Raw genomic sequence first — 12,014 nt, 5'->3', positions numbered from 1 at the left:
ACTTCACCATTCATGAGGAAATACCACTAAAAGGTGCTAGGAAATGCAACGAATGATCCAAAAAATCATTCCCTTCAAAAACACAGTGGTAGATCACAAGACCCAGACTGTTTTGCTCATTACTATAAACAAATCCTGTGTCCAAAAATTAGCAAGAAAAAAAAGTTATGAAGATCTGTCTTTCATGAACAAGTCTGCTTCAGGCTAATTGAAGACCATTGCAAGGTAATCTAGCTTCTTGAATCATTCCATGTAATACAGTGTTTTATAGGAATTTCAGCCTTTAACTGCATTCTCCTTTGGGTTCAGCAACAATGTATCTTGGAGCTTTTACCAGGATTCTTTCAGAAACTGCAGGAATTCATACATTATATGTTCCCAGAAGGAACATACCTTCTTCAAAGGCGAATGCTATTACTGGCTTTTTCATGACAACAGAGGTTAATTGATTCCAGCTAAATAAATAATATGTATTCCAGTCTCCGGTGACAGCAGACCATTTGAAAGGAATATGGAAACCATCCCTGCAATGGTTATTAACCCTACTAACTCTACCAAGTTTCAATTAGCACCTGATGTTATAAAGAATCCGGACAGTCAGCAGATAACTGGCTGTCCTCATTTCAGCTGGGATAGCTAATTTTCTTCCTAGTAGCTGGTACAGTGCTGTGTTTTGGATTTAGGATGAGAATAATGTTGATAACACACTGAGTTTTAGTTGTTGCTAAGCAGTGCTTATTCTAAGTCAAGGACTTTTCAGCTTCCCATGCTCTGCCAGCGAGGAGGTGCACAAGAAGTTGGGAGGGAGCATAGCCAGGACAGCTGACCCAAACTGGCCAAAGGGATATTCCATACCATATGATGTCATGCTCAGTATATAAGCTGGGGGGACTTGTCCAGGGGGCAGCGATCGCTGCTCGGGAACTGGCTGGGCATCTGTCAACGGGTAGTGAGCAGTTGCATCACTTTTTTTTTTTTTTTTTTTTTTTTTTTTTTTTTTTTTTTTTTCTCTCTCTCTCTCTTTTTATTGTTTTCCTTTTCATTACAATTATTATTATTATATTTTATTTCAAACATTAAACTGTTCTTATCTCAACCCATGAGTTTTCTTATTTTTGCCCTTCCAATTCTCTCCCCCATCCCACCGGGGGGAAGGGTGACCGAGCAGCTGTGTGGTGCTTGGTTGCCAACTGGAGTTAAACCACAACACCGGTTCACTAAAGCAGTCCTGAAGCTTCTGCAGTGCAACTGTTCGAACCAAATAGGAAATGCATCCTTAGGCAAACCCCAGTGTACAGATACACAAGCTGTCATCCTGTACCAGCCAAACAACTGTTGATTGAAAGTAGAATGGTTTGCAAGCACATCATACAGAAGTCATGAAGAGAAGGAAATGTGTTTTTCAAAGGCACCTTACAATATATCCAGTAGACCTTCAGGAAGGAAAAATATATTACCACAGCATGGTATATTCTTTTTAGTTCTTTGTTTATATAACTCATTTCATATATAAGTGTAATGTTATAATTGGCATAAAAATATATTTAATCACTGTATTGGAAGGTGTCAATGTTAAGAAAACAGTTTATCCCTACTGAACTACCATTTAGCAGAAGTTGCATCCAAACAACATTAATAGATAAGACATCTTTAAAAAAACTCCATCATTGAAGTTTGCTGCCTCAGTGATATCGCTAGCTGGATGTATAATTTTTGGATTGCTGACTATAAGAAATATAATCAAGTATGATTATTTTTTTCCTTCAAAATGGAGATAATCCCTGAGTTGGAAATTAAGCTGAAAATCCAGTACCACTTCTGACAAAGATTACTAGCAACAAATACACCAAGATGGGAAATGCTTAATTTCTTGCATTGCAGCAGAAGCTGCCCAACTAAAAATCACATGTGGAAAAGAGGTAAGGACTTTAACAGCTGACATACTAAGTTAGACAAGAATCTCATCTCTACTAGTGACCTGAAACAGTTGTTTAGAAAAAGAGCCTAAGCAACAGGTTATAACTACTTTGTCAGCTCTTAGCGTATCAGTGGTTTAATAAATTTTCTGTTAATATTTTTTTTTTTTGCATATATTTGTCTAAACCCCTTCTGAGACCACTTGTAACGTGTTTTGCAACATATTGTGCCTGTGAGTACTAAAATTTTTTCTTTTTATTATTTTTAAAGTTGAACTTGTTACTTTCTAATGGGTCATCCTTGAAAAAAATACAATAGAAGTAGTCTCTTTTTTTTGTTTGTTTGTTATTCATAATTTTAAAGATTTTATTATATGTCCCCTCATGTGTTCTTGTGTAGGGATTCTCACTGTAAAAAAGCAACATCATACCCCTAATTATTTATGTTGTTTTCTATCTTTTCTTGTTCTATTATATCATGTTTTAAGATGGGATTAGCAACAATTTTAAAGACCAACGTAATAATATTTCCCTGTTTTGTTTGTTTTTTGTTTGTTTGTTTTGTTATACCTTCCAAATAGTTCCTAATATTCTATTTACCTTTTTTACTGTTCCCACAGACTGAGCCCACTGTTTGAAAGAACTAATCACAATGATTCCAAGACCTTTCTCTTAAATGGTAATACCTAATTTAGCTCATATCACTGTCAAAACTATTTTTCTTATACGCATTACTTAACAAAGAATTAGGAAAGGATTATCAGAATATTGTCTGTTATGGGACCATTTTAGTCAGGACTTGACTTGAAAGCAGACTTTGCTCTCCCTTTCAAGAACGCCCTTCTTTTCTTTTGAAAGGAAACCACAGAAGCAAGATGCCTGCCTGGACACAGAGTAGCTTATAATGTCAGATGTAGAGAGAGTGATCTTTAGAGACTGGGATATTCAAAATTAGATATAACAGAAGAATAGGACATTCCAAGAGGAAAAGGATCAGACCAGAGAGGAAAAGAACCCAGAAGCTGGCACGGCAAAAAAGAAATATAATATAGAGAAAAGGAGAAAAAAATCTTGGAAGAAAAAGAAGCCAGAAGAAAACAGGAAAGTGACAAGAAACCAAGCCTCCCTTTGCCTTTGGTTTTTCATAGGCCTCACAAGGCCTGATAAGTCAGCAAAATGTTTCATGCACTAAACACAGGAGTAGGTTATCTACAGGTTAAGGGTTATCTACAGGTTGAAGGTTATCTACAGAGTATATTGTGAGCTGAGGAATAAGCAAAGTCAGTAAAGGGAGGGTCACAGTACTTCTGGTGGAAGTGTATTTTTGAATTGCCTAATGGATTGTATATTTGGGCAATAATTTTCATCCCACTTCATTTACTTTCAATTTTTTTTCACATTCTCTTTTTGGTTTTCTGAAAGGGTTTTTGAGGGAAATTTGAATAAGTTATATCTGTCAAGTTGCCTGTACTGAATGTTTCAGGAAAAGTGAAAGAATGATAGTTTGATCTTTCTTTATAAATAGTGTTCCACATACTTCCTGAAGCACCATTGCCACCTAGATATCATAAAATTTTATTTTAAGATTATTATTTCTGAATGTTCTTGGTACCCAAACAAGAATTTCTGGTTGAAAAATATGTTGCCTTATATTTACAAAAAACCCCAAACATAGATATATGATTAAAAATAAAAACCTTTGCATCTATGCGAGTTGTATTTTCACATAGTGGGAAAAAGAAGGAAAGTACTTGACCAAAGTAAAAGCAAAATATATGATTTGTTTAGGGCTATTTTTTAAAAAATAAAGCAAAACCAAAATTAAGTTAGGTTTCCATATAGTTTGAAGTCTTTCGTGATATAAAAGTTATTGATGTTCTGTGCCTGGCATAACTGAGAATAGTCAGAAACAACACCTCAGTGACCCTCCCCTCCAGTAAAAAGATAGCACCGTGGGGATTTACTCAATATTGGGGATAACTTTACTTATTTCTTTTTAAATGTAGTTGTAGAAAACAAATGTATCTGTTAATAAACAAAGGGTGCCTTTGTCAAGCTGCTTTCACAGAATTTAAAGCAAGTTATTTCAGTTACAAATGATTTGTTGCATATATTACAACTACAAAATCTAAATACTGCCATTGAAAGTATGTGCTTTTTCTTTTTAACTATCACTGAGGATAAAGGGAGAATTCCCATTCACACATGAAAGTGGATTAACCTTATACCCTTTGTCTGTCTACTGAGATTTCCATATCAGACAGGAGGACTGCTAAATTGAAGCAATCTTGCGAGTCACTTCACAGTTGAATAGTTAAAGTAGAAATAAATATAATGTTGCTGAACAAATAATTTTCTGCTATGAGGCACAGGACAGTTCAGTGGTATTACAGGATATTCAGTCACTCCATGGCAAGAAAGGAAAAATATGCAGGCTGCATTTATAAAATGATTTATCTACTGGACCAAAATTAACCCAACTTCATAAAATATAGCCAGGTTATTTCCAAAGATTGGAATAAGTGCTGAGTAAGAATTTTATTTGGTTGTATTTTAGCAATATTGCCACAAAACATAGATTATTCATAAATAAATAAAAATTGTATCATAGAAATGCACAAAATACCCATAAACAAAAATTACTTTTAGCCTTTGAGAGTCTCCACTATGATCATCACTAGAGTACATTTTCAAAAGTGAAGTTAGGCACAATATTTTCTTTCAGTTTATTGCATAGTTTAACTGGACAGTGTTTTGCACACCATATTTTCCTATCAATAAATGTAGTTGCATTAAACTGTCAGAAAATTAATCCTTTTTTTTTTTTTCAGCTACGTCCTTCCCATTTCCCTAAATCCAAATCCATACATTAGAATGGTTACATCTTAGCTGAGCTAACCATTTCCCTGATAATGATTATTCGAACTGTTTTGTAGTGGCTTGTGGAAGCCATTGTAGATTATTGAAGCAATATAAGGAAGTTGAGACAATATTGCATTTTTACCACAAATGATAAATGGACAATATATTTTGTAATACTAAAAGAAGAATCTTGCAAACAGTATTTTCTTAGAACAACTGGTATGTATAACATTGGTATAATACAATAGTCACATGGAACTATATAAACATTTTATTACAAGATAAATAACTTATATGTATACTCAAACACAGTCCCACCTCGCAAAGTATTCCACTATCCATGGATCTGTTAATGGATCAGTTCCCACATTTCAAAGCCTGGTAAGCTGTGCAGTACTTTATGTTTCTGTGAATAATTCACTGAGGTACTTCTCTTCACATCTGTGCACAAGATACCTCTACCTACATATTACATCTTTGCATGTCTCTCCCTAACTTTGTATCATGACTTTCTTCTGGTCACTGTCCATGGTTCAGCCCTGCTGACTTCCCTCTGTGTCCTAGGATATTTATTTTTTTTTTCCTCATCTTACTCCATAGCTTATCCCCTTAAGTAATTAAGTTGATACATAGCCTTTCAGAAAGCCATCCTTCCTTTTCCAGTCTCTGCCTGGATACTGTAGGCAATTCTTCTCAGCCATCCTGACATTGTTTCATCACCTGTCTTCCCCAGCTTCTGATCTATCGGAATAATTCTTATAACTCTCAAAATTTTTTCAACCCTTATGGTGGTGTGTATTTCAGTATGGTCCCACTTAAGCTTAAGTACTTCTATGCCCAGCTTTGTAAACCCCATTCAAAAGTTCAATCCAGGTAGAAACCTCTGAGGGTGTTCTTATCTCTGTGTAAAAACCTAGTTCTTGACTGAATCTGAACAACTGTATTGGATTATAACTAAATAACGGAAGGAAAATTTCCTTTATGAAGCCTGATGAGCAATTCCATTTACCAATTAAAAAGTATGAAATCTGTGGTTAATACAAACTAAAAATGCAGTTAGAAATGTGGTAAGAAAATGATAAGAGGTATATTTGTCCTTCAGTACATGAATAAAAGTTAGCCCAGTATACTAGAGGAGAAGGTATGTCCACACTGTTATGTAATAGCAAGAAAAAAGATATATTATGGAGTTACAGTTTTCTGTGAAGAATTCCAGATTTGCCATAATTGCAGATAAAATGTAGGATTGTAAATATATGGCCTCTTCTATGTTTCTATAAAGGGTCCAAGATGTACATAGAAAAATGAGAGCTATGAATGATGATTTTAGTGCTCAGACTCATTCAGCTTAAGATCCCAACTAAATTTTGAAAGTGTCTCTCTCCATAGATTTAAGTTGTCAACAATTCTTAATGTAGGCACACAACTAAAATTTTGTCCCATGGTGAATCTGTTTGTAGCTTTCAGATACAGTATCCTCCAACGATGTGATCTGTCTACTTCTTCCTTTTGAGTTTTGGTATTTTCATGTTTGTATCCAATTATGCCACATTTACATATAGCCTAACCTGCATTAAGAAATGCATTCATGCATTTCTTAAGTTTTTTATATGAGTAGCAAGGACTGGAGTCTTCACAAAAAAAGCCTTTGTGCAATGAAAGACTGCCAGAAGAATGTCTCTGATAAACATAGGGAGCCAAATGCAATCAAATCTGCGACTTGATTACAAAGATTAAGCTCCATCTCTTCTTCACTTTATCATAGCATAAACTTTTCAGATTTCTTTTAATTTAGCCAATTGTAGGGACTAGAAAGGATCAGACTTGTAGGATCAGTGTATCCGTTTCTTTTTTATGTGGCAGAAAGATCTTAGCTTATGGTCATGATCAGCCACATTGTAAAATATTCAAACTTGTATGTTCTGAATGTTACATATTAGCTACTTTTACCATGCATACTTTAATACTGCCCTTCTGCAAATTTCTAGCATCAAATAATGAAAAAGATCTAGACTTTGTTTTAATTTCAGCTTTTGTATTTGATTGATATACCCAAACCATAATAACATACATCTGATGCATTGGAATGAGGCACCACAGTAACAGGTTTTCTTATGGAAACACTCATTGCCAGAGAATATCGATGTCTTGCTAACTACAGGAGTGCTGTAAATAGAATCTGCCTGGAACAACTGTTATATATAAAATTAGCACAGTTAAAAATTCACATACAGATACAGAAGCATAAGTCTATTTATTTGTTCTGGTTTACTTCTTGAGGGGGTATGTTTCCTTCAAATCTAAGTAACAACTAAGAGGTGATGGCCTGGCCATATTTTACTCATCTTTTGGCTTTACAAACAACTGTTTGATGTGCAAGAGAAATCAGAACCTTCAACATTTAAGACAGACAGGAGCATATATGCAGGTCTCTCTGCTGTCATTCATAACTGCAGTACTAGTAGAAGAGCTCTTCAGACTGAAGAATTTAAAAGCTGAGCGATAAGACACACATGTAAAATCCTTCATGTACAAAAGGGGTATATGCAAATTCTCTTTCTCACAAAAGGTGAAAGAGAGCACAAAATATCAACTAAAGGTTTTTCTAGCTGATACATGTAATGAATAGCCTAGTTGTCTACAAAGGTTGAAATACAAACAAACCCTACAAGCAAAGTCCTCTCTCAGTTTTTTTCTTACTCACTACTGGATGTCCTCAGTACTGAAGGACTTACAGACAAGGACTGTCCGTCACAGAAATAGATGTTTTAAATTCTTTCTTCAGAAAATTATCTAACCACTTTTTTCCATTAAGAAAGGCTCATGGTTTTCTTCACTTTCAATATGGGTTTACTTTATATCCCATAGATTTCTTAGAATCTCTACAAAGTGCTATCAGCATCTGCTATAAGAAAACTGGGATATAAGAAAACTTCTTCTCTGACATGATGGATACAAGGGATCTTCTGAATATACTGATTCCCAGCTAAGAGGCTGAGAAGAGAATGAAAAGAAGCACTGCCTCCACGCTTAGGTACTGTCTGTACATTGCTCAGGCATTTCAATTCTCCTTGAATAAACAAATCCTTGGTTATTTGAAGCACACACTACTAGATTAAAAGAAATGAGTTGAAAAATGCATAGAGATAGACAACTCTTTTTTCCCATAAGCAGTGGAGTTATGTTCATGGAACTTCCCACATACTCATGAGGCATGCTCACCTCTCCAGAAAATACAGTGGAAGGAACGTGAAATTTATAGCTAATACTCCTTGTCAGATAAAATCTCAGTATAGATCAGTGTCCTGTTCTGGATTATTATACTAGTGAAGGCAAAATGGTTGAATAGATGAAAAAAAAGCATATAAAGTGTCATATTTACTTGGGTATACTCTTCCATTAACCAGTGATTAGAACTTCCTTAACTGGGATTGCATCTATATTGTTCTGTTTTGTAGTGATCAATATTCCTGTCTTCCATAGTTTTGTCTCAGCCTTCTTTGTGTCTGTTTGTACTTTGGGACCCCAAAGAAGCACATAGCAACGAGTTTCGAAAGCAGAAACAAACAAAAGCACTTTTTTTTTTTTTTAACCATAGGACATTACTGAGTAACTTCTATTTCTTGGAATATGAAAGTAAATCCTTTATTTACCTTCTTGATATTATTAATTGTAATGATTTCTGTCATATCTCCCCTATTTTATATCTGTTCCAGGAAGAAGAAACCTAGTCTGCTTTGTCTTAATCCCTTCCATTCTTTTTCATACGTTTTCTAGTTCTACTGCACTTCCCTAGGACAACACCTAGGATTTTATTCTATAAGTGTTTATATGCTAAAGGGGATCTTGTCAAGCTGTTATAGGAGTTCTTATCATTTCAAAACTCCTCTAGTCTCCACTCTTAACAAGGGTAAAAAAGAAATCTCCATTATTTTTCTTTTACCATTCCCTCTACTGTTTTATTTTTTTTTACACCAGCACAGAGGTCTGCAAAACTGCAACCAGAGATGCATTGATTCTGAAACTGCACAATATATTACTTTCTTGCAAAAACATATTTTCAAAGTTATTTCTGTCTTTCAAGAAGCATGCAAACTCCTTCATCCAGCAACTTCAGTCTGAAAGACTAGAATAGTTCCTGTTCCTGTTTGGCCTAATGAAATGAACATTATCAGGCAGGTAAAATACCAAGTTTCCCTCTCTAAAAAATGAATAGGATTTCACGTTGTTTGTGTTTATGATAGAGCAAACTATTAAAAACATACTTCATAAATCATACGCTAAAGAATTGGTGGCTTCAATTAATGACAAATCTAGTTAGATTTCTTTCACTTTACATACTTTTCTCTGAATTGTTTTTAGAATTACTTATGAAAAGCAAAATAATTCTATTTTAAAATTATTTTTTCTTAGGTTAAAAGTAAAATCTTTCTTTCACAATTTTCCAAAAAAGTATAATTCTAGGTTAAATGTAATGTTTCTTTTCACTTCATCTAACGGAGTAACTCCACTGTTATTTTTTGTTATTCCTTTGTAATACCTTTAAAAGAAAAGAAAGAACAGAAGAGGTTTACAGGGTGGCTTTCTGGGTGACAATGTTTACAATTCATTTTAACATGGGAGTTGTGTAGATTTTTGAAGAAATGAGCTAATAGTGTGGAAATGCACTGAACACAGTGGGTAGCCAGGGCAGACAATAGAACACTATGTTTATCTTTAAAAATTAGTTAGGTTGCTTCAGAAACCATTGTAAATATGATTTTTCTATTCTTCTGGACAGTTCATAATATATCAGTTTGGAATAGTTTAACTACTGCTCAGACAGCCAACAGGGAGGCAAGAAAATTATGCCATTCTATTATTTATGTATATGGACTATGTAAACATGTAAAATAGCATATGGTTTTATTAGTATTATTTATTTTTCTTATTGTAGCATTATGAAGCACAAGAGATTTAAAAAAACTATATCCCTATCACCAGGAGCTCATCGTTAATACACAGCACTGTCTTACATTTCATTTCCTAAGCTAATGCAAAACACTCCATATTTCATGTTGTAACAGTTTATTATTTCATACCCAGCAGGAGTTCCCATGCCTTTCCATGGTACAAAATCATAAACCGTGGAAACAGTGATACAATTTTCCAAGCAGTCTGTCCATGCTATTCCCTTCTTTGCTTAGTTGAAGTTTCAATGTTTCATCCTCAGCAAAAGTATTCAACCTTTACCCACTTAAGAAACGCAATAGAAACTCAGCCTTTAAGAGCCCACAAGTAATTTGATTTTCAGTTGAGGCCTTCTATAAGGAATACAATGCAAAAGCAGTTCCCTCCCCTCAAAAACTTAAAAAATAAACTGACAAATAGGAACACAAATAGTAAATAGAATAAGAAAAATATTTTCTGATTTTTGTTTTGTTTTGTTTTGTTTTTGTGGTAGCGATACATAGTTCTAGCTAATTCTGCAATAGGCAAGAATATGAAACCACATTTACATCCACTTCTGGTAACACCTCTTGTATTGGTGAGGCTAGAATGCAGCCAGGAGTTATAGGAGAGCACCTCAAATACAGTGAGGAACATACTCCCTCCTCCAGCATTTTTTAATAGCACAACATCTGGGACTACTCAGACCTGGAAGAGTTCCAGTGAGCCAACCTCCCGACAGCAGTATTCATGAAGTGTTCAAGACGGGCAGGACTCACCCTCTTCTTGCTTTACAAGCCTGATGATGCTTCCACACAAGAAGGTCTCCAGCAACACAGAGGAGCTGTATATGAGATCCTAACTACAGAAATGTTGTGCATACAGTCTAGTCCAGAACCATCTTATCCCAAACAGTGAGGATTAGAGACCTGCCTGAGAGAATGGGCACTTACTCATACTGGGTCTCAAAGACAGCATGTGCTTTGCCTGGAGCCATGCATTGCTATTGCCAGCAGTGAATATAGACCCATATAGCAACCGAGACTATGCTGGCCAACCGCAGCATGCTCCAACATATTCTAGCATATGCCATTAGTTCTATCAGGAGCTGCTATGCACAGGCAGAGCTCGTGCCTGCTGATCCCTACTACTTTTCCTCTGACCCCAAAACCATGAGACACTGCCCAGCAAGTCAAGCTGGTTTTGAATAGGCTGCACACAGATAACGTGCATGAAAGTACAGCTAGATATGTACAGAATAGATTAGCAGAAGCAGTTTATATTTTCATTGTGAAACATTCCCAGTGTGTTACAATGGAGACTGCTTTTCTATCAGAATCCTTTTTATGTCTTTTTTCCCTCCAGAACCAATTTTTTTTCTTCCCTACTGTCTCCCAGTCCCTAAATTGTGATGACATGAGTCTCCAAAAGGAGAACTGCCCCAAATTAACTTGTATAGAGACAATCTGGTTTGTCCTGGAATAGCCTTCACTCCTCAGTGATAGATAGCACACGCTACATGAAAGCTTCCTACTCCATGTAAAGGCATGTGGCAACCTCAGTATCAGTTTGAACTTAAGTCCCCAGTAAATCCATTTCCTCAGACGGACTGGGCAGCTAGGTAACCACTCTTTGTGAAAATGAAAAGTAATTTCTTGAATATGAGGACTTGGAGCTTAAAGTGAGCTTGTCCCTCATGAAAAGTCTACCATGAATTTAACTGTCTCCTACTACTTATGTCCTATTTCAGGTCTTGCTTTGTTTTTAATATTCGTAGGATCTCTTGTCTTCATCCTTTGTCAGTGACAGCTCTTTTCACAAGTTAATGGTTGCTTTTAAAAGTGGAAACAGGGATTCTTTGGTGTAGTCCTTTCCAGCTCATGAATAAAGCACCAAGAAAAATCAATCACTCAGTCCCTAGATGAAAAATATTGTGCTTCCCTAAAGTGAAAAGTTTTGTTTTGGGAATCTTAACAAATTTTACTTTAAATTTGCAACAGTACTTTAGCAGTGGAAAGCTAAATAGGAAAAAGAAAATGGCAAAGACTGCTCTGAAATTTTACTTTAAATAGACAGCATCAGCATTTGCAATGAATATAAAAAAAGGCAGTCTCTGGATATATTCTGTTTCTACTAGCTGTGACACTGGAGGAATCAGTATTAGAGTAAAAATTGAGATTGAGAGAAAGCTGGTAGAGTTGGGACCCTTTAATATACTACTTTACCAAAAGGTATCTAGGTTTACTCTAAAATAAGTTATCTGTAATAGATGGTTCTACATGGTGCTACACAACGCCCTCCCTCCTC

The sequence above is a fragment of the Pygoscelis adeliae genome, unplaced genomic scaffold (assembly GCF_000699105.1).
Source record: "Pygoscelis adeliae isolate BGI_AS28 unplaced genomic scaffold, ASM69910v1 Scaffold117, whole genome shotgun sequence".
NCBI lineage: Eukaryota > Metazoa > Chordata > Aves > Sphenisciformes > Spheniscidae > Pygoscelis > Pygoscelis adeliae.
This window is presented reverse-complemented; position numbering follows the sequence as displayed.